The sequence below is a fragment of the Bos mutus genome, chromosome 6, assembly GCF_027580195.1.
Source record: "Bos mutus isolate GX-2022 chromosome 6, NWIPB_WYAK_1.1, whole genome shotgun sequence".
Classification (NCBI taxonomy): domain Eukaryota; kingdom Metazoa; phylum Chordata; class Mammalia; order Artiodactyla; family Bovidae; genus Bos; species Bos mutus.
In genome coordinates this window covers 60,684,781-60,708,780 of record NC_091622.1, presented here as the reverse complement: position 1 = coordinate 60,708,780, position 24,000 = coordinate 60,684,781, and positions in this window count along the sequence as shown.

The following is a 24,000-nucleotide window of genomic DNA, read 5'->3' as shown; positions in this document are numbered from 1 at the left end:
CTCACCAGTCTGAAATGAGTTGTCCTTTATCTTTTTAACTATGAAGTTTCCTGTGACGTCTTCTATTTTTAAGACACAGGGGAAACAGATACGAAAGTATATGAGGGAATTGTGATCACAATAACCGTACACTCTCCATCTTTAAAGTAAAAATTTCCAAACATTCAGCTAAGCACATAAATCCTTTAGTTATCTCCTGACGGGTCAGACATATTTAGCCTTGGTCTATCTATGAAAAAGGAAACTGTGTGTTGAAGTTCTAAAGCTTCAGGTACTCATTTAAGAAATATTCATGAATATTAACTACAGACTTGGCACCAGAGATAGGGGTAAGCAGCAAAATCAGAATGATCCTTGCCCTCTTGCTTCTTAGAGTTTTCAACAGCTGTCTTCCTTTCCCTGACAAAAATTATTCAAAGTCTCACCCATCTTTACTTCAAACATGCATATATTGTGTTGAATTGGTTCCTTCAAACTGGAGTCATGTGTAAAACTGCCTCAATTTAACCTTTGACCCAATGTAGACTCATTCAGATTTCTTTTTTCCAAAAAAATACCCCCCACCCCTATTTTACATGAGTATATGTCTTCATAAGGTAATATGGCATACATATGATCTGAGCTGCCCTAGCAGAGAGCTATAAAATTAACATTTATTTACCTCTCCAGGAAACTACCCCCTCTTCCCATACAAATTAAACCTAATGTGCAAATATTCAGTAGTCCTTTTTCTTTCCCTTACCTTCAGCGCATCTTCGCCTACTCAGTATAAATCATATTTACAAGGTAGGTTTTGTTGATTATTTTGTTTTTCAACATCTGGAGTATAATTGAGATAAAATGTAGGTCACTGAATAAAAGGCCCAGGACTTGTGTTTTTCCTTCAACAAGCAGCCCTTTTGATCTATTTCAATTCATCAATAATATATTAAGCACATTACCATTTTATGTATTTTCCACAACCCCAAATTGGTTTGAAACTTGTGTGTTTGTATGTCTTTTGCATAGTATGAACTTGACAGACTGGCACTGCTTTAGAATTCTGATATTGTGGAAATTGTGTTTAATTAATGTGATAAAAGCAAGGGGAAGTAATATAGACTTGAATAGCCAAAGGAAAAGGGTTGGCTTTTTTTTTTTTTGAAGCAAAGAAGTCTGGAAGTTAGATCAACAGTTGCATTTTTTTCAGTTCACTTTGTTTTCATTCTCCCTCCCTGACTCCAATCTAATTTATTTTTGCATTAAATAATTCAGCTCCTTTCCTTTTGTAACGGGTTGGATTTGGGGAGATGAAGACAAACAGCTTAGACCTTGAAAAACACATGGGCTCCTCGGGTAGATGGCATCTGGGAGGACTCAGAACTGCCTCCACATTCTATAGGGAAAAAACAGAGCCAGGTGCATTTCTTCCCAAATCAAATTAGCCGCGAGATGCCACATCCAATTGTGGCAAATTGATGTGAGAGTTTGTGATGTCTGCACCAGCTCTTCCAGCAAAGGTCACCACGGAAAGACACAGGCACCAGGCAGGGGGGTGCGGCAACTCTTGCTAGAGCCGCTCCAACAAGAGCAGGGAAGATGTAAAATGCAATCAGCTTTTGGAAAATTGCAGGAGAATCCAGTGGTAAGTATGTATTCTAATTGGATTTACTGTGCCATCATTTACCTCTTTAAGGATGTTAACATAACATTATGTTTAATTGAAAAAATGGGTAGTTAACTGTTCAGAAGAGATTCTCCAGCCCCCTGTATAAGCCACAGTCTAATCAGGCACAAAATATAGGATGCCTTAATCGCATCGCCGCACAGTTTTCACATTTCTTAAATAAAATTCGCTTACTTACTCCGAAAATTAACTCAAAATGTTGACATGTGACAAATTTGCCTATCTTGATAGTTGTTTTTAAAGATCTCCCTTGACATTAACAAGTTTACATCATGCTTTATGACATTTAATTAGTCATATTTTATTTAATTAGCATGGTAAGACATCTAAAGCAATCCAAATGTTTTCTGAAAAGCCCAAGCAGAAGGCAGTAGTTCCATACATTGTGAGAGACCAGGAAAATGTCTCTTCAGACCTATTACCAGGCAGTTTGCATTTTTGGCTACCTCTAGTAGGCTGTTCTTGCTGAGAAATGGGAAGATTTTAAGATTTTGATCGACCATTTCAGGACCCCTCCCCCAAAATCTGTCTATAAAGGGAATATACTTCTTCACACTAACTTAACCCAAGACATGTCTCTGCTTGAAGGTAAAAATTAAGCTGTGTACCTAGTAGGCTCATGATCTAACTGTATTTACTAAATAATGAATGGATAAGTAAGTATCTCATCTTGGAGGAGATTGTTTTATACAATTGAAAACCTTTCTTCTCATAGTTTTTTTTTGTGTGACTTCTCACATATTTTCTTCATACAACTATTGGTGAGCTTCAGGGTGCCAAGACTCTGCTATAAATGTAAGTCTTGAATATTTCGAACCTTGATTATTTTTAAAAATTTTATATGCTTATTTTTGGCTGTGCTGCATGGGCTTTTCTTTAGTTGCGGAGAGCAAGGGTTACTCTCTAGTTGCTGTGTGAGGGCTTCTCATTGTGACAGCTTCTCCTGTTGTGGAGCATGGTCTCTAGAGCACAGACTCAATAACCATGGCACACCAGCTTAGTTGTTCCTAGGAATGTGGGATCTTCGAGGATCAGGAATGGAACCTGAGTCTCCTGCATTGGCAGGTGAATTCTTTACCACTGAGCCACCAGGGAAGCCCTTGACTGTTTATTGAGTATTATGTGCCAAGCAACACGACAATCACTCTCATGCATTTACTCCTTCCCCAGATATTGGGAGGTAGATGCCATTATCATTACCATACATCAGGAGATGAAAAGGAGGTGTAGAGATGGTTTCTGACAGCTAAGTAACAAAGTTAAGGGTCAAGCCTAGAGCTTCTCAGAGTAGGTCAGGGCTCCTGCAAAAATCACCCTGCCCCTCAGAGGACAGACTCTTCAGGCCTGTTCAAATCCAGCCTGCTCTATTCTGAATCCAAAGCCAGAGCACATAACCTGTCTATGTGGCAGCCTAACTCTTTCACAGCTAGTGGTGGCTGGTCCTATTCTTTATATAAACATATATAAAACTCAAAACAGTTATGGACTATCCATAATAAAGTACCAAAAAACAATGATGGAAACTTAATTTCTAATTCTAGAATGTAAATTCTGCTCCCCTCATACTGTAGCCGAGTAATAAAGCTGAGTCACCTACCCTGCCTGAGTTCTCCTAGTTATGATTTCATTTTAAATGCTACATTAAATCCATATGCTGCCTCCAGACTTAATATTTTTTCTGTGCAGACATGAGTTAGTTCAACTTTTTAAACAGCAATAAGGCAAAGAACAACCTTTGTTCCATGCAGGTGAGTCAATGAAGATGTCCAATGTGAGGAGGCAGTGATAGGAGAGGACTCAGAAATCTGCTGTCTTCACCTTGATGATATAAAAAACCTGGGGGAGAGTTTTAAAAACACCCATGCAAATCTGTTTTAGATTTGGCTTGTTTGTATTTGAAAGTGAGATAAGTGTAACTTTAAAGTATTTACTTAAATATTCCAATGGATATGACCCCCCCCAATATCTGTGGTTATTCCAACCACTTCCAAATTCCCCCCTCCCCCACATAGAGAATGCAGATGTAGGTTTTATGCTAAAATAGCAGAGCTCTAAGTGCATTAAGAAAATCATTTCAATAGAGCTTTTACTAATGCAGACGATTTTTTAAATGAAACAAGGCAGATACAGTAGCAGAGGCGCCACAGATTGAATAAATATCACTTAACCAATTACCAATTATCCATGCTAATGAAGGATGAGACAGAGCTCTGATAAATTAAAACCCCAAATAGACTGAATGTTGGTTTAACCAATGACTCTCCCCCTTTTGCAAGAGTGTCTAAGGGACAGCTATGAAATGACTGATCTGAATTTTACTTCCTCGCCCTTCCTCCACCTGCCCACCCTGTGACTGTGGCTCTGATGGGCGGGAAAACGGTCAAAGGGCAGACAGCTGGAGGGAACTCAAAGGGAGTAGGGGGGACCCACAGAGTGGAGAAGCTGCCCCTGGATAATTGGAAGTTGATTGGATGCACAATGGCCTCCTTTTGTCCACTTCTCATTTTGGATGAGGGGCCATAGCCAAGCCTGGTAAGTAGCTCTTTCCTGGACCGTCCTCTCCTGGGCCAGTGGTGAGCATTCATGGGTGACAGCTGTGTCTGGCATATTTCTTGCTTTGCTTCTCTCCCCTCTGAGTAATCAGGGATTGAGCTAGAAAACTCTAGCCGTACCGAAAGTCTGCTTCTTGTCATTTTGCAGAACCTCAGCGTGGCTCAAAGACCAGAAAGGACCGAAGGGGCTCCAGAAAAACATCTTCAGTGATGTGTCTGACATCAATGGTACGATGCCTGGAGCTTCAGGCTACAGTATTCATGAGCCTCAATTTCTGCGCCCCCACCAGACTTTCTCAAAACCTTCCTTCCTTCCACTACTCTCACCCTGCTTTCCCTCATCTGTACCCCTTCCCTCACTCCTCTAATACTTTGTGTTCCATCTGGCCACCCTAGTCCCTCACCTTATCTCTACTTGGTTAGTGGCCTCACCCCCTTCAGTGCCACACATCCTGCGTATGGTGGGATAATAGCTGTCTTCCTGATGCTCCGTGGGCACCTTGCCCAGGACTAACATAAAGTCACGTGAAACTGTAAGGTCATAGCCTTGGCCAAAATGTCTGAGCCTGTACAGTGCATCTCTGCTGATCTGGCCTTTTCAGCCCAAACCTTGGGACTGCCCTCCCACCTTTCCATATTTCAGCAACCAAACAGTTAAAGCTGGGCACAGCAGGGTATTTTCTTGACTTCCATTCTATTCAGGAGGTGCTCTTGCTCTGCAGTGCCCTTCAAAAGACACTCCACCTCATCATCCCACAGCTCAGGTGCATTCATGGTACTCCCAGGAATCTACAAGGCCAAGTGTTTATACACAGTAGTAGGAGAATAAGTATAAAATGATAAATATTTAGTCATTTGCAGACCCGAAGTTGCTTTTGGGTCTTACGAGCAGAGCTTGGACTGATCTATGGCTACATATGTAGCACCTATGGTAATTTAGGAGAAAGATTTCTGCTTGTTTTAGAATTCCAAAAATGGTTCACGGTTCCACACTTTTGTGTATACTCTTTACTCTACCTGGAATGGCCTCCCCAGCTGTGCTCACAAACTGCCACTGATCTTCTAAGACTGCTCATGAGTCTCCTCTTTTATGCAGTTCCAATGACCCTTTGTCTGTTTAAGCAGTCACAAGCTTCCCTGTTTCTGCAGAGGTTTGTACCATTCTGCATCTAATGCCTTATGTTGAAGCTATTTGTCAACCCATTTTCAACCCATTGTCTTTGTTCAACTAGACCAGTGTTGGTCAGCCTTGACAGCACATTGGAAGTCTTACCGTCAGAGATTCTGATTTAATTGTGAATGGGGAGACCTGAGGACTGAGAGATTTAATCCTCCCCAGTGACTCTCACATGCAGCCACGGCCTTAGACTGTGAGGCAAGGGAGTTATTGTATCTCATTCATCTTTATTACCTCTTCCCCTGGTGCAGTGCATGGCATACAGTAGGTGCTCATTGAATAAATGTGCATCTGCATTAGTTGTCCTGGTCTAGGCAGTCAAGGGCCCGTGGCAGAGACTGCCAACTTTCCACCAATGTTCATTCTCCACTCCATAGGAGAGCTGTGGAATTTCAGCCGCAGGTACAGAGATGCTTAGGAGAAAGGTCAAGTTTTCCAGCTTCACTTGTGGCTAGGAGAGGCCAAGAAAGTCATTCTGGTCCATGGGATGTGAGCAGAAATAGTGGGTGCAATTGCTAGGTTAGCCCTTAGAAGGAATGGTCATCCCTTTCTGTGCCCTCTTTCCTCCTCGCCTGCTGGCTACAGTGCCAACATGGTGGTGGTGGTGGGCCATCTTGGACTTGGGAAGAAGAGAAACATAATGAAGGGGACCTGATCCCTGACTTATGAAGCCATCTTGCTGACCCTAGAGAAAGATGTAAACTGAGGTCACTCTTATTCTGGGTCTCTGTTATAGCACCCAAGTGGTTGTGCCTAACTAATTTGGAACACCATTTTTTTTTTTTTAAATTCATTTTATGTGAATTCTAAAAAGTAATTAATTAGACTGCCTTGAGTCTTAGTTGAGGCCCGTGGGATCTTTTGTTGCAGCTTACAGAATTTCTAGTTGCAGCGCTTGGGCCTACCTGCTCTGCAGCATGTGGGATCTTGGTCCCGTGACCAGGGATCAAACCTGTACCCTCTGCATTGCAGGGCAGATTCTTTACCACTGGACCACCAAGGAAGCTGTGGAAAAACATTTATATTGTTCTGTCACCAAGCCTGATACTTGAGCTTGATAGCACTAGCAAAACTCTTGTTGCTTATTAGGGACAACACTACTTGGGTTTCTGATGGCTCCCCACCACTCAGGCTAAAGACCAGAATCCATGTCATGGACCACAGGTTCTTGCCCCTCCAGGTCCTGTCTGCCTCTCCAACATCATCCTGTCCTCTGCTCCCCTTGGTCTCCCAACCCCCATCTCACTGACCTGCTTTTGATTCCTTAACTGTGCTGCATTCTCTTCCAGCACAGGGTCAGTGTACGGGCTGCTCCTCCTGCCTGGAATGATCTTCCCCATGCTTTTACCCGGTTAACCCTAACTCATCCTACTGCCCTTCAGGTCTCAACTTGGTTGTCACTTCCTCAGGTCTCCCCTGATCTCTCTGACTAGGTAACCCCCATATGATACATCTTGAAACTCTAAATTTATCTGAGTGGTGATTTTTGTCTTTATAGGGAGTGATTATTTAATTAGCAATTGTCTACATCACAAGACTTTTAGCTCCACTAGAGAAAGGCCTATGGCTGCCTTTGCTCACCACGGACTCCCCCGTGCCCAGCAGAGTCAAGCATGTAGTAGATGTTGTTGTTACTGAGTCGCTTGACACAACTAAGCGACACAACACACTCTTTTGAGACCCCATGGACTGAAACCCACCAACTCCTCTGTCCATGGGATTTCCCAGGCAAGAATATTGGAGTGGGTTGCCATTTCCTTCTCCAGGGGATCTTCCTGATCCAGGGATTGAACCTGCGTCTCCTGCATTGGAAGGCAGATTCTTTACCACTGAGCCACCAGGGAAGCCCCATGTAGCAGATGCTCAGTGAATATTTACTAAATGAACATTGTGAATAAATGAGTGAACCCAAGAGGGTAGTCTTTCCTTTCCATTGCAGAACCAGGTAGAGGCAGGGAAGATTGAAAGCACATGGTGAAGAGGGACTTTATTTCTTAGCTCTCTTGCCAGAAAGCATCAGCCAACCATAGCCTGGCTAGAGGAAAGTTAGCCAAGTGTGATCTCACTAGCCTCAGTCTCAAATTAAGTTGTTCTTGGCACTGTAGCTACCCGATCACAAAGAAGTGGGTCGCCTCAGCTCCGGGGTACAGCGTTTCCTCCTTGAGCTGTGATGAACAGAGAGCACTGGTACTTGACTCTTCCCTCTCCTGTTCGCAGGCTCATCTGCCTGAAAGTTCCTGGTCTGAGCTTCCCTAAAGAGTCACGATCTCTTATCCAACCTGGCCCCTCTTGTCTGAATCGCCTCTCCCTGTCTGCTTCCAAAGTACCCAAGTCCTGCCTCTCTTCAAAGCCTGAGTTTTTTCTGTCTCCTTCAGGAAGCCGTGATGAGCTACACCAACCCCTCCCCTGCCCTCAAACCTCAGGAGTTTTGTTAGGAGCATTCAGTAGGCCTTTGTGATGACTTGCCTAGCAACAGTATTTCTTTTCATGTTACTGTACTATCTCCCCAAACAAAATATGAATTCTTTGAGGGCAGGAATATGATCTTTTTTCTTAGTGCCCAGTGAGTGTTTCCTAGTAAGCAGTTAGTGAAGCACGAAGTGTTTTTTAGGACAGTGATGATGGTGGTGGTGATGATGATGATACGTAAGGAAGTATATATCTTCTCCCCGAAGACTGTGCCTAACCTGTAATCCTGTGCCTTCGATTTAGGCCAGGAATGGAGTGCACATGGGTCATGAGAAAATATTTCACTCCAGGATTAAAAGTCAAGTCCCTTCTAGCATAGCACACCACGAGGGCTCTAATTTACTCAGGCCAGAGTGAAATAGCTGAGATCTGAATCTCAAAATTGCCCAAGGCAATGAAAACTCTGAGTGAATTGAGGAAGTCTCTTTTAACTTTGGTTATAGTGAAAGAAGAAAAAAAAAAATGACCAAGTTAGGTTAAAAGGGCATTAATCCTGGATGCTAATCCTGTGTTTTGTTAGATTTACCTGGTGCCTCAAAGCCACCCACATCTGACTACCCGATTTATTCACAGAAACTTATGGTTTCTTTTCTGAGAAACTGCCAAACTATTTTTTCAAGACATGAATTGGTGTGTTTGCTTTTGTCTGTCTGTTCATCCATCCACTGTTCCTTCCTTTTAGCCAGCCAGCAACAATATATTGAGAGTTGCCTAAATGTTAGGCACTATGCTAGGCAAGTGATATAAGAACAGGTATTTATTAGTAAGAATAGCAACCAAAATGTGATGAGGGTTTTGTTGAGTGTTTACCGTGTGATAGATACACACATTGTTGTACTTAATCCTTCCAACAACCTCTAATGTGCAGGACCATAGTATGCCTTACCTTGTCTTTTCCTGACTTTTCCATTTTTTTTTTAAGATTTATTTATTTTATTTTTGGCTGTGCTGGGTCTTCGTTGCTCCACAAGTGCTTTCTCTCGTTGCAGTGAGCAGGGGGTACTCTTTGTTATGGTGCCCGGGCTTCTCATTGTGGTGGCTTGTCTTGTTGCTGATCACTGGCTCTAGGTGCTTGGGCTTTAGTAGTTGCAGTGCGTGCAAGGGCTCAGTAGTTGTGGCCCACGAGCTTAGTTGCTCTGCGGCATGAGGGATCTTCCCAGACCAGGGATTGAACCAGTGTCCCTTGTGTTGGCAGGAGGATTTTTAATCACTGGACCACTAGGGAAGCCCTTGCCTCTTTTTAAGCCCAGCTGTTTGCCATGACAACCAGTTTCCTAGAGGTATGACCTGGCAGAACCTTGTTTCAGCTACACCACTGACCTCTCACTTTCTGCCCTGGAGCTTCCGTGCAGCTGCCAAGAACTGTATGTGCAGAACCGCTCAGCCAGTCTGATGTGAGCTCAGAGATGAGAATATGAGGGGGTTGCCATGTGGATGAGTGCTCCTTCTTCTGTCTCTCAAAAGGACAGTTCTGAGGTCTACACGGTTCCTCAGAGGGTCCCAGCAGGACCCAGTGGCCACACTGACCAGCTCACTAATGTGTGCTTATACTGATTTTCCCTCCTGCGTGGTTTCAATCTTCCTAGTTCCCCCTCTTGTTTCCTGAGAGAACTTCCCCCCAAATAACTACTTGCATAAGTCTTTGGTCTCAGCTCTGCTTTCCAGGGGGGAAATCAGATGAAAACAATTAGTATTTACATTTCAATAACTGAGGGATGTATTGGTGATCCTCAAAGATGCTAAATCCCAGTCCCTGGAACCTGTAAACATTCTCTTATTTGGGAAAAGGGTCTTTGCAGTTGTGATTAAGTTAAGGGTCTTTAGATGGGAGATTATCCTGCATTATCAGATGAGCCCTACATGCCCTCATATTTGTCTTCAGATGTTATTATTCATGGGATAAGGTAGAGAGAGAGAGCTGATGCATACAGAATAGGAGGACGTAATATGACCACAGTGGCAGAGTGGAGTGATGTGATCACTAATCAGGAAATTCCCTCTGGCTCAGTGGCTCGGTGGTAAACAATCTGCCAGCCAATGCAGGAGACAAGATTCGATCTCTGGGTCGGGAAGATCTTACATGTTGAGGTGCAACTAAGCCTGTGTGCCACAACTATTGAGGCTGTGCTCTGGAGCCCGGGAACTGCAGTTACGAAGTCCGCATGCCCTAGAGCCTCTGATCCGCAACAAGAGGATCCGCATCACATCGTAATGTGAAGCCAGTGCCCCACAGCTAGAGAATAGTCCTCACTTGCAGCAACTAGAGAAAAGCTCACACAGCAACGAAGACTCAGCACAGCCAAAAACAATCTAAATAAATAAGCAAAAAAAAAATTTTTTTTTAAGAAATTCCCCTAGCACCAGAGGCTGGAAGAGGAGAGGAGAACATTTTCCATGGTACCTCAGAGGGAGCGTGGCCTACTGACACCGCGGTTTCAGCCTACAGACACTGGTTTCCAGCTTCTGCCCTCCAGGACTGAGAGAGTGAATGTTTGTTGTCCCAAGCCATCAAGTTTGTGGTGGCTGTCTGTCACAACATCCACGGGAAACAAATACAAGGAAACCGAGGTTCACAAAGCTCAAACAATTTGCCACAGGTCCTAGTCAGTAACTGGCAGAGCCAGGGTTCAAACTCAGCTCTGTCCGATGCTGGTGCCCAAGTTCTCAGCACTGTTTCCTCTCCAACCAGAGAGCGCAGGGCTCCTGCTCTGGACAGCAGGCAGACAGTGAAATAGGGAGTCGCGCTGGTCTGGTGAGGCTATCACGGAAGGAGGTGGGTGTCTGGAAACTTCAGGGAGAGGAAGGCTTCCCTTGGCAGAAGGGCAAGGGTTGTGGCAACCAGGAAACCCCTTGTGAGATGGGACCACACCGCAGGACACATCTGATAGGGTTCTGTCTGCCCATTTCAACCCACTGCTGTGCTATGCGTGCGTGTGCTCAGTCACGTCGGATTCTTTGCTTCCTCATGCACTGTAGCCTTCCAGGCTCCTCTGTTCTTGGGATTTTTTCCAGGGCAAGAATACTGGAGTGGGTAGCCATTCTCTCCTCCAGAGGATCTTCCCCACCTAGGGATCGAACCTGTGTCTTTTGCATTTCCTGCATGAGCAAGTGAGTTCTTTACCAGGTGAGTCACCGAGGAAGCCCTTGATGCTGGCTGAAAGCCAAATCCCTACCCAGTCCGTTCAAAATATTTGTTTTGATTCTTCCACGCTGATGCTCAGGGTGGACTGAGATGGATTCTCCACAGGAAGGCTTCTCTGTATTCCGGAGAACTTTCTGGTTTCAAACTAAAGTATGACATTCTGTCTCTGAAACTCAGGGAGTGAATTTACTGTGGACTCAAAGGATCACTGAAGGCATGCCTTACCTCACACTATGGGGTTCACCAAATGGGGTGAGACCCACTAGAAATATGTTACTTCACTCTGGAGAGGCAGATAAAGGGACAACAGGAAGTGGAACGTGCACAGACACAGGCGAGGGACTCTGCAGGGCTTGTTAGATGGTGGGTGTTAACTCCTTAACTATGACTTTTCTAATATGGCCATTAATTTATAATAAAGCCATAAAAATTCTAACCATTACCACTTGACTTTAAATGTCTCACTCCTTCAATACTTCAGGGGCCATTAATTCCTTTCATCCAAGAGTTTAACCCTGAAAACGTTCTTTGGGTAAGATTATGAGATGGCCTTGTTGGATCCTTCTCAGGGTACGGGGCTGGCATGTCTGCTGCTCTTAGGAACTTTCTCCCAAACGCTGGGCAAAGTTCTGGGGTTACGAAGATGATGTAATCACTGACCTCAGGGAGCACACACTCTAGGTGGTAGGACAGATGAGTATACAGCACTTACCAAATAATCTTACAGGCTAGGTATGCAGTAGGAGGGAAGAAGAGAAGAGGCATGCCTAGCTTAGCATGGGAAACCAGGGATGGCCACTTGTAACAGGAGACACTGCACTGAGTCTTACAGGAAGTGGCCGGAGTTTCCCAGGTGGGAAAGGAAGGGGGCGGGCTTATTTGAGGGAAGGCAGAGGGAAGTGTGTTTTAGTCCAACTGCCTGCCATAAAAAACATTATTGATTAGGTGTCTTAAGCAAACCACATTTATGGTTCTAGAGGTTAGAAGTCCAAGATGAAGGTGCTGCCTGATTCAGTGTCTTCCGGGTTTGCACATAGCTGCTGTCTTACTGAATCCTTATGAGGTGGAGAGAGAGAGAGGTCTCCAGTCTTTCCTCTTCTTATAAGGGCACGAACATCATCATCTAACTCTAGTTACCTCTCAAACACCATGACTTTGGGGATTAGGGCTTCAACACATGAATCTGAGGGAGACACAAGCATTCAGTGCAGAGGTATGTATAAAGGTAAAGATGTGAGAGCAATAATAAGAGAGTGAGAGAGAGTGAGAAAGAGTGACAGAAAGGACCAGGGAACTGGTAGGCACTTGGTAGTGTTGGATGGAGTCCAGGGTGCACGTGCACCAGCTGGAGAGGTAAGCACGAAAGCCTTGCCTGCCATGTTGAAGTTAGACTTCATTATGAATGTAATGGGGAGTCATTGAAGGATTTCAGTCAGGAGTGACATGATCAGATTTACTTTTAAAATGATCACTGTGACATCAGTGTGCAGAATATATTGGAGCAAGGCCTGACTGGAGACAGAGAGGCCAGTTGGGGGACTATGGCAGTGATCCAGGTGAGGGATGATGAAACGGGGATGACAATAGGGGACAGATGCAAGAGCAATTTAGGATACAGAATCAGCAGAAGGAGTTGGGCATAGATAAGCACTGGAAGCTCAAGGAGAACTTGAGGCTGACTTCTCAATTTTCAGCTTGTGTGAGTTTGTAAATGAGTAAAAAATTTGGGGAAGAGGGGAAATAAGGAGTGGAGGATATTCCAAATTTGAGAATATTCCCCATCACCCCAAGTGAAAATGCTTGACAGGCAGTTTATTCAGAAAGGAGTTCTTGGGATTTCCCTGGTGGTCTAGTGATTAAGAATCTACCTGCCAGGGCAGAGGACATGGGTTCCACTCTTGGTCCAGGAAGATCCCACATGCTGAGGAGCCACAAAGCCTGTGTGCTACAGCTACTGAGCCTGTGCTCTAAAGCTCACAAGCCACAACTACTGAGCCCACAAGCCACAGCTACTGAAGCTCGCAAGCCCTAGAGCCTGTGCTCCAACGTAAGCGAAGCCATCACAATGAGAAACCCTTGCGTCACGAGTAGCCCCCACTTGCTGCAACTAGAGAAAGCTTGAGTGCAGCAACAAAGACCCAGTACAGTCAAAAGTAAATAAATAAATAAGAACTTAAAAATAATTAGTTCTCATCCCAAGCAATAATACTCTGTCCTTGAGTAGTCTTATACACTCATACACACCAGCTGCTGTCTAACTGCTGAGAGCTCTCAAGACTTTAAATTCTGCTGGGACCTGTCTTTTGAGCTCCTATTTTCTGGATCCAACCACCAATTAGGTATTTCCTCTTGGATAGCCCATCACAAAGGTTAAGTGACTGCATCCCATTACCAGGGTAATCTGTTGAAAGCTGTGCTGTCTAATTCAGTATAGTAACCATTAGGACTATGGAGTACTATTACTACTGTTATCCAAAACATATAGAGAACACTTAAAACTCAACAGTAAGGACATGAACAACTCAAAAAATGAGCAAAAGACTTAAACAGACACCTCACCAAGGGATATACAGAGACAAATAAGCATATGAAAAGTTGCTTAACATCATATATCATTTACGAGATGCCACCACACACCGATTAAAATGGCTGAAATTCAAAACACTGACACCAAATGCTGATGAGGATGCGGAGCAACAGGAGCTCTCATTCATTACTGGTGGGAATGAAAACTGGTATAGACACTTTGGGAAGACAGTTTGATTGTTTCTTTCAAAATAAGACCATATTATCTAGCAATTGTGCTTCTTTCAAAAGAGTTGAAAGCTTATGTACACACAAAAACCTGTACAAATGTTTGTATCAGCTTTATTCATAATTTCCCAAATGTGAAAGAAACCAATATGTCCTTCATTAGGTAAATGGATAAATAAACTGTGTTATGTCCAGACAATGAAAAATTATTCAGTGCTAAAAAGAAAAATGAACTATTAAGCCATGAAAAGACGTGGAAGAAACTTAAATGCATACTATTAAGTGAAAAAGTCAATCTGAAAAGGCTCCATTCTGTATGATTCCAACCATATGACATTCTGGGAAAGGCAAAATTATGGAGATAGTAAATGGATCAGTGGTTGCCAGGGGTTAGCAGGGAGGGAGGGATGAATATGCAGAGCACAGAGGATTTTTAAGGTTGTGAAACCATTCTGTATGATACCATAATGGTGGGTGTATTACATATTTGTCAGAACCAATAGAACATATAACACCAAGAGTGAACCTCCACGTGGACTACGGACTTTGGATGATAGTGATATATCATTGTAGGTTCATCAGATCTAACAAATGTACCTCTCTGCTGAGGAATGTTGATAGTAGGGGAGGCTGTGTGTGGAGAGGGAGAGGTAAGAGTTACATGAGAAATCTCTGTACCTTCTGCTTGATTTTGCTGGGAACCCAAAACTACTCTAAAAAAATACAGTCTATTTTTTAAAACTGTGATTAGTCCAAATTGAAATGTACTGTGACTACAAAACAGACTCCAAATTACAAAGAGTTGCATGAATAAAAGGAGGAAATATCTTAATAATTTTATTGATTACTTGATAGAAAGGCAATATTTAGGATATATTAAGTAAAAAATACAAAAATGTATTTACTTTTTTTTTTTTACTTAAAAATGTGGCTACTAGAATTTTTTTTGGAAAATTTTAAGTAGTATGTGGCTTGCATTCTAAATATTTCTATTGGGCAGTGCTGGCTTAAACTATACTCAAGCCAGATCTAGAAACTAGGACTCTTGGCTTCTATTCCAGGATGCGTCATTCATTCAACCAACATATTTCAAGTACATACTCTGTGATGAATAAGATAGAGGTGATCCCTGCCTTTGGGAAGCTTACAGTCTTTTTCTGGCTTATAGAGCTCAGTAAAAGAAACAGTTTTGAAGAGCACAAAACACCTTAACAATACAAAGAATAACATGAATATAACTTCCAGGTGGAAAGATGACATGCTCTGATTTCCAGGTGAGGGTTAGAGATGTTAAGAATCCTTGTATAAGTAGAAATCCTTGTATAAGTACAAAGTCTGTGTATAAGTAGAAAACCATGCAATCCATCCAATAATTATGATGAATTAAGAGAAGTGAAAGGCAAAGGAGAAAAGCAAAGATATACCCATCTGAATGCAGAGTTCCAAAGAATAGCAAGGAAAGATAAGAAAGCCTTCCTCAGAGATTAATGTAAAGAAATAGAGGAAAATAATAGAATGGAAAAGACTAGAGATCTCTTCAAGAAAATTAGAGATACCAAGGGAACATTTCATGAAAATATGGGCACAATAAAGGACAAAAATGGTATGGACCTAACAGAAGTAGAAGACATTAAGAAGAGGTGGCAAGAATACACAAAATGATACAAAAAAGGTCTTCATGACTCAGATAATCACGATGGTGTGATCACTCACGTAGAGCCAGACATCCTGGAACGTGAAGTCAAGTGGGCCTTAGGAAGCATTATTACGAACAAAGCTAGTGGAGGTGACGGAATTCCACTTGACCTATTTCAAATCCTAAAAGATGATGTTGTGAAAGTGCTGCACTCAATATGCCAGCAAATTTGGAAAACTCAACAGTGGCCACAGGACTGGAAAAGGTCAGTTTTAATTCCAATCCCAAAGAAAGGCAATGCCAACGAATGCTCAAACTACCACACAATTGCACTCATCACACACACTAGCAAAGTAATGCTCAAAATTCTCCAAGCCAGGCTTCAACAGTACATGAACTCTGAAATTCCAGATGTTCAAGCTGGATTTAGAAAAGGCCGAGGAACCAGAGACCAAATTGCCAACATCCATTGGATCATCAAAAAGCTAAAGAGTTCCAGAAAACATCTACTTCTGCTTTATTGACTATGCCAAAGCCTTTGACTTGTGGATCACAACAAACTGTGGAAAATTCTGAAAGAGATGGGAATACCAGACCACCTGACCTGCCTCCTGAGAAATCTGTATGCAGGTCAAGAAGCAACAGTTAGAACTGGACATGGAACAACAGACTGGTTCCAAATTGGGAAAGGAGTATGTCAAGGCTCTAAATTGCCACTGTGCTTATTGAACTTATATGCAGAGTACATAATGAGAAACACTGGGCTGGATGAAGCACAAGCTAGAATCAAGATTGCTGGGAGAAATATCAAGAACCTCAGATATGCAGATGACACCACCCTTATGGCAGAAAGTGAAGAAGAACTAAAGAGCTTCTTGATGAAAATGAAAGAGGAGAGTGAAAAAGTTGGCTTAAAGCTCAACATTCAGAAAACTAAGATCATGGTATCTGGTCCCATCACTTCATGGCAAATAGATGGGGAAACAATGGAAACAGTGACAAACTTTATTTTGGGGGGCTCCAAAATCACTGTAGATGGTGACTGCAGCCATGAAAATTAAAAGATGCTTGATCCTTGGAAGAAAAGTTACAACCAACCTAAACAACATATTAAAAAGCAGAGGCATTACTTTACCAACAAAGGTCCGTCTAGTCAAAGCTGTGGTTTTTCCAGTAGTCATGTATGGATGTAAGAGTTGGACTATAAAGAAAGCTGAGCCTCAAAGAATTGATGCTGTTTAACTGTGGTGTTGGGGAAGACTCTTGAGAGTCCCTTGGACTGCAAGGAGATCCAACCAGTCCATTCTAAAGGAAATCAGTCCTGAATATTCATTGGAAGCACTGATGCTGAAGCTGAAGCTCCAATACTTTGGCCACCTGATGCAAAGAACTGACTCACTGGAAAAGACCCTGATGCTGGGAAAGATTGAGGGCAGGAGGAGAAGGGGACGACAGAGGATGAGATGGTTGGATGGCATTACCGCCTCAATGGACATGAGTTTGAGTAAGCTCTGGGAGTTGGTGATGGACAGGGAAGCCTGGCATGCTGCAGTTCATGCAGTCACAAAGAGTCAGACATGACTGAGCGACTGAACTGAACTTAAATGTAATTGAGGTTATACCAGAGGATAAAAAGAAAAGCTATGAGGTCTATAGGGACTTCCTTGTGGCTCAATGGTAAAGAATCTGCCTGCCAATGCAGGGAGACATGGGTTTAATCCCTGGGATGGAAAGATATCCTGGAGAAGGAAATGGCAACTCCCTCCAGTATTCTTGCCTGGGAAATTCCATGGACAGAAGAACCTGGTGGGCTACAGTCCATGGGGTCACAAAGAGTCAGACACTAATGACTAAAGAATAAAAGCAACAAATGAGGTCCATACAAATTTAATTTCTGGCAAAAGAAGTTCAGTTTGGGACTCCCTGAAATGTACATAACCAAAGGACCTCTGCAGAGAGATTTGCACATCAGATGGTCTTTGCCTTGGTAGTAACAAGAGAGGTTAGGTTTTAGTCAGCTTTTCCTCACTCAGTGCTGTTGGGAGATCATAGCAGGAAGAGGCAAAAGCTTAAATCCATCCCAGTTGGCAAGAAATGGTGGCAGTAGGGATGACCTTGCAGGGGCAGCCATGTCTTGAAGAGCAGCTAAATTTGAACCAAACCTTTGGGAAGCCAAGAAGCTAAATGGCAGGTGACCAGCTGCCCCATCTCTGCATGGATAGAGGGGTGGAGAAAGTGGAGGCCTGGACCAAGTTTTGTGGTGTGCTTGGCAAATGTTCACCTCCGGGTCAGGGACCAGGGAGGGAGGCCTTCAAGACCAGGCCTCTCATTTTATGGATAAAAGGGAGTGAGGAGCGGGAGGGAAGAGCAGGCACTGGTTGAGATCCTGCTTTGTCAGGATCTGGGCTACCCCAGGGGAGCCCACAGGGAATAACACTGTCCCTCCTTCCAGGGAGCAATTTCCAACTGGAAGGAGATTCCATTTATTTGGCAGAGTTTCTCCCACACTGGAAGCTGTCTGTAAAATGATTAGTTTTAAAAAGTACATTGTACTATTTTAAAGCCAATTTTGATAAAATATTCCAAACTTCTTTGCATGATTCTGTAAAACTGGGATGGTTAGAAGAATTAATTATGAGAGAACATTTGGTACTTCAAAACAAAACCGAAAAAAAAAACCCAACAAGAACAACAACAGGGATCTAAAGGAAAAATCCCATTTTGCTGCAGTGGGAATGGTTCTTTGTAATTTGCAAATCTTCCCTATTCAGGCAGGAGCTGGAGCTGGTGCTTGCATAGTGATAAAGCACCTAAGACAAGACTTAGAGTCCTGGGCCTGGGTTCGGACTCCATTCCCATAACTTGCTAGCTGTGTGCCTTGGAGCAAGTTACTTTACTTCCTAAGGCCTTGACTTCGTGTGTAAAATGAGTCAATGGTCCCTACCATAAAAACCTGTAAATAGGATTGAATTAAATCATTGATTTTGCTGAAACTTAAAATATATTGGCAGGAAGCTAGTAATATTCAGTGAAAGGTAGCAACTATTATTGTTGTTGTTATTGTTCATGTCTTAACAAGCCTAAAATCTGGATTTTCCAAAAATCTCCCTCACTTTCTTGCTTGTGCTCATGCACACATACTTATATGGTGAATTTAAGTGTCAGAACCAGAACTGGGACTGGAAAGCCTAAGACTAGGGTCAGTTCTCTCTGTCTTTCTTTTCATGTTGTTGTTGCTGTTGTTTAGTCACCAAGTCAAGTCCAACTCTTCGCAACCCCATGGACTGCAACAGCCAGGCTTCCCTGTCCCTCACCATCTTTCATTGAATCTTTTCATGTTATTCTCTGACAAAGGTCAGATCCTATTATTGAGAACTCCAAGAGACTTAAATACTTTTTTATCTTGAAATCATCGCTATGAATGTTACTTTGATGTAGGGATGTCAGTTTAACTGGCTAGAAACATTTTATTTCATTTATTGGACAAATATTTCCTAAGCAGTGGCTATGTGTCAGGCACAGATCTGGGCCTTGAGGATTCAGTTTTGAAGAACCAGATCCTTGCTCTGAGGATCTTCCATTCTAAGCATATAAGCATGATGCATGATGCATGATGTCAGATGTTCTGAGAAACAAATAGAACAGGGACTAGAGAACGACAGGGCCAGGCTGTTTTCAAAACACAATCTGGAAAGGCCTCTTTGGAAAATTATAATTGAAAAATAAGGTTCATGAGCATTAGGGAATGATGAAGGAATCCATGAAGACATCTCAAGTAATCAGCAGACGTGGTGGTGGGTGGTTCTTGACAGTGACTCCATTCACTGAAGTGAAATTTGCCTCTGTGAACATGACTGTATATACTCCTTAGTGAATTTCCCATGTTCATGGGGCTTTCAATAAAAGTAGAAATTTGGAGGATAGTTGGTGAAAGCTGGGGGAAGAGTCTGGAGAGTGAGGGGAAGGCTTAAGGGAATGATGAGGTGAGATCTTTAAATGGCCCTATACCTCACTGTTTCCATTCTTAGGGTGTGTCTACATCAGCATTTCTTAATCTTGGCACTGTTGGCACAGATCATTCATTGTTAAGGGTGGGTGGAGGGAAGCTGTGCAGGGTACTGTAAAATGTTTAGGAAAACCCTTGGTCTTTACCCACTTGGTTTCAGCAATATTTCCCATTTGTAGCAATCCAAAATGTTTCCAGATATTGTCAAATGTCCTCTGGGAGCAAAATTACTCTCAGTTGAGAACCACTGGTGTATACATTGGTGGAACAAGTGTTCAAAGTTTCATCAAGGGAAAGAAGTTTAATCAACAATGCAAATTTGATTGGGAGGTTAGCTGCAAGCATCAAGCAGCCATATGTCAAGTACTCTTCATATGCTAGCTTATTTCATCTTCACAATGCTCTGATGAAGGAAGTATCATTAGCACTGCTTTATATATGAGGCAACTGGGGCTTCTGGAGATTGAGTGCCTTGTCCAAGGTCTTACAACTAGTGAACAGCAGAACCAGGATTCAAATCCAGGTTTTTTGGACTCCAAAGACCTTCTTTTACTCTAGATTTGCACTGTCCAACATGGTAGATACTAACCATATAGGGCTATTTAAATGAAATTAAATTAAAAATTCAGTTGCACTGGTTGCATTTCAACTGTTCAACAGCAGCATGTGATTAGTGACTACCATGCATTCATGCTCAGTCACTTCAGTCGTGTCCGACTCTTTGTGACCCTATGAACTGTAGCCCGCCAGGATTCTCTGCCCATGGGATTCTCCAGGCAAGAATACTGGAGTGGTTGCCACAGCCTCCTCTAGGGGATCTTCCCGACCCAGGGATGGAATCCAAGTCTCCTATTGGCAGGTAGGTTCTTTACCCCTAGCACCACCTGGGAAGCCCGAGAACATACCCCATCCTAAAAAGGGGGAATAGCTCATAGTTGTTACTACTTATCTCATTGAGATCAATTTCTGAAGACAAGAGCAGACTCACATTTTGTTGTTGTGTTTTTGGCCACATGCGTGCAGGTTGCTGGATCTTAGTTTCCTGACCAGAGATGGAACCAATGCCCTTGGCAGTGAAAGCATGGAGTCCTAACCACTGGGCAGCCAGGGAATTCCTCAGACTTTCATTTTGGAAGCATGATTCCTCAGGTGTTTCTACCTTTGGCTACTAACATTCAAGACATATTATTGAGTGTCTCCTTCGTGCTAGACACTGTTCTAGCACTGGGTTTATAGCAGTGAACAAAACAAACAGATACACTCGCCCATATGGAGCTTGCCTGTTAGTGGGAGAGACAGATGCAAAAGAAAATAAGTGAGATATATATGACGACGGACGGGATTAGTGCTGTGAAGGAAAATACAGTATGGAAGAGCGTTAAGGAGTGCGAGTGAGGTGAGAAAGTGGCAATTTGAAATAGAGTGGTCAGGGATGGTTTTAATAATTAAAAACCTAAGGAAAGTAAGATAAAGAGCGAGTTGGATATCTGGGAGGATCTGCAGTCCAGGGAGAGAAACAACAATGCAAAGGCCCAAGGAGGTAGCAGGAGCAGCGAGGAGACAGGAGGGACTAGAGAGGAGAGAATGATGTGGAGAGGGGAGGAGGTGTGAGCAGAGAGGGTGCAGGCTCGCTAGCGCTCATATGACTGAGGCCTCTGTAAGGATTTGACTGCTTCCCTGGTGGCTCAGATGGTAAAGAATCTACTCGTAGTGTGGGAGACCCGGGTTCGATCCCTGGATTGGAGAGGTCCCCTGGAGAAGGGAAAGGCAACTCACTCCAGTATTCTTGCCTGGAAAAACTCCATAGACAAAGGAGCCTGGCAGAGTATACAGTCCATGGGGTTGCAAAGAGTCAGACGCGACTGAGAGAATAATACAATTAACTGAGTGGAATGAGAAGCCACTGGGCAGAGAAATGACATCAATGATCACTCTGACTCCTGAGAAAAAAATGATAGGGGAGTGTGAGGGCTTTAAAATTTGTGTCCATGGATGCTTTAATGCTTCTGTCTTCAAAGAGTAGAGCCTGGTTTCCTCTCCTTGAGTGTGGACTGCACTCAGGACTTACTTCTCACAATGGAAATGATGGAGGTGGGGTCTAGGAGGGGAGATTAAGCATAAGGAGCAATGCAGCTTCCTGTTCTTTCCTCTCTCTTCTCTCACTCTCTCGGGCCACTTGCTTTGGGAGAAGCCAGCTGTCACAAGGACACTCAAGCAGCCTTTGAACAGCCCATGCGGTGAGGAACTGAGAACTCCTGCCAGTAGCCCGAGAGGAACTGAGGTCCTGTGTGGACTGCCTGCTGGGAAACCATCCTAGAGGTGGATCCTCTGAAGCCCTCCGAGGACTGGGTGCTCATGTCATGAGAGACGCTGACCCAGAACCACCCGGCTAAGCCTCTCCTGGATTCCTGACACACAGAAACGGTGAAGTAATAAATACTTACTTCACACTGCTAACGTTGGGGATAATTTGCTCTGCAGCAATAGGTAATTAATACATGGAGCAAGGGCATAAGCCAAGAGTCCAGTTATGAGGCTGTTTCAGGAATCCACGTGACTCGGCGAAAAATAGTCTTGCTATCAGGATATGGTGTGTGAGAGAAGAAGAATCAGGTTTTTATCTTGTAAAATAGGAAGGACAACTCCCACTTGAACTCTAAAATTATTCAACACATTCAGTCACTCCCACCTTAGAAGAATATTTTTTTCCCCTGGCTTCCACGCCAGCACACCCTGATTCTGGTTTTCCTTCTATTACCAACTGATCCTTTTTATTCTTTGGGGACACATCCTCTCCTCAAGCCCCTGATGTTGGAGTAACCCAGGGCTAGATTTTTGGCTTTATCCTCTTTTTCATTTACAGTTTCTCACTAGGAATTCTCATCTTTTGTAAAGACTTTAAATACCATCCATAGGGATCCAACGATTCCTAATCCTCCAGTCACGTCCTTTCTACTGAAGCCCAGACTCAAAAATCCCCTTGCTTTTAAAAAAAAAATTTATGTATTTTTGACTGTGCTGGGTCTTCATTGCTGCATGAGCTTTTCGCTAATGAGGCACAGGCTCTAGAGCATGCAGACTTCAGTATTTGAGGCATATGGACTCAATAGTTGCAGCCTCTGGGCTCTAGAGCACAGGTTCAGTGGTTGTGCTGCACAGGCTTAGTTCTTCTGAGGCATGTGGGATCTTCCTGGATCAGAGAACAAACCTGTGTCTCCTGCATTGAGAGGCGAATCCTTTACCACTGAGCCACCAGGGAAGCCCTCCCCTTGCTTTTTGACATTTCCATATCTCTATCTAATGAGTTCTGAATTTTACCATGACCAAAACAGAACTCTTGATTTCCTGCCACCAGTCTTACTCCCATGACAGCGGTCTCCAACTCGATGAGTGGAACCACCATCACCCCAGCTGTTCAAGCCAAAAGTAGAGGGGTCATTCTCAATTTCTCTCTTTCCTGAAACCCCCACCTTCAGCCTCTTGAAAAGTCTGACTGATTCTAGGTTCAGAACATTCTAAACATGTCTACTTCCTGCCCTTGACGCAGATACCACCCTACTTGGAGCTATCATCATTTTTCACTTGTTCTCTCTCTCCCCCATGGCAGCCAGTGTGATATTCAAAGCATACAAATCAGATTGAGAAGCTCTTATTCTTAAAACCCTTCAGTGACTTTCCATCTCAGTCAAAATCAGATCCAGACTTGTCAGGGCTAACAAGTTTCTACATGAAGTTGGCCCCTGTCTATCTCTGACTTCATCTGATACTACTTGGCCTGCTTTATTTTCCCTCAGCCACTCTGACCTTCTCTCTGCTTCTTGACGATGCTAAATTCATTCCTGGATTAAGACATTTGCATTTGTTGTTCCCTCTGCCTGGAATACTCCTTTTCAGACATCTGTGTGGCTATAACCTTCTTGTCATTGTGGTCTCATACAAATGTCATTTTCTCGGAGAGCCCTTCCCCGAGTTCTAAATCTGAATCTCCTTCCGGTCACATCTTGTCATTTCATTCTTTTTGGTTTTCTTCAGAGCACTTACCTTCTGAAAGTATCCAGTCCGTTTATTCATTTACTTATTTATTTTCAGTCTTCTTATCCCTGGACACCCTGACCTTAACCTTAATCCTAACCCTCATCTCTCTTATTCATTACCATATGTATCCTCAGCTCCTATCACATCAGGCACATTGCAGGTATTTGCTAAATAACTGTTGAATGTATGTATGCATGAATAAATAAATGATCGGACAAAGAAAAATATACCCATTGACTTTTCCATCACCGTCTGAACTCGAGGTGGGACAGGTAAAGGGGACCTTCTCAGCTTTACCCGTCTTCACTTGCCTCTCAGCCTTTGCACCTTGACTTCACATACTTGGCTCCCTCCTTCCCTCAGATGTCTGCTCAGATGTCATCTTAAAAGGGAGGCCTACCCTGACCTCTCTTAATCAAATAGATCCCTCTGACATTAATTTCTAGAGATTTGGGGAAATAATTCATCTCCATTTTCCCCTCCAATTAAAATATTGGAATGGTTTTTCACTAAGTTGATGAAAATGTTAACTATGGTGATAACTCTTTAAACTTTGGGCTTCT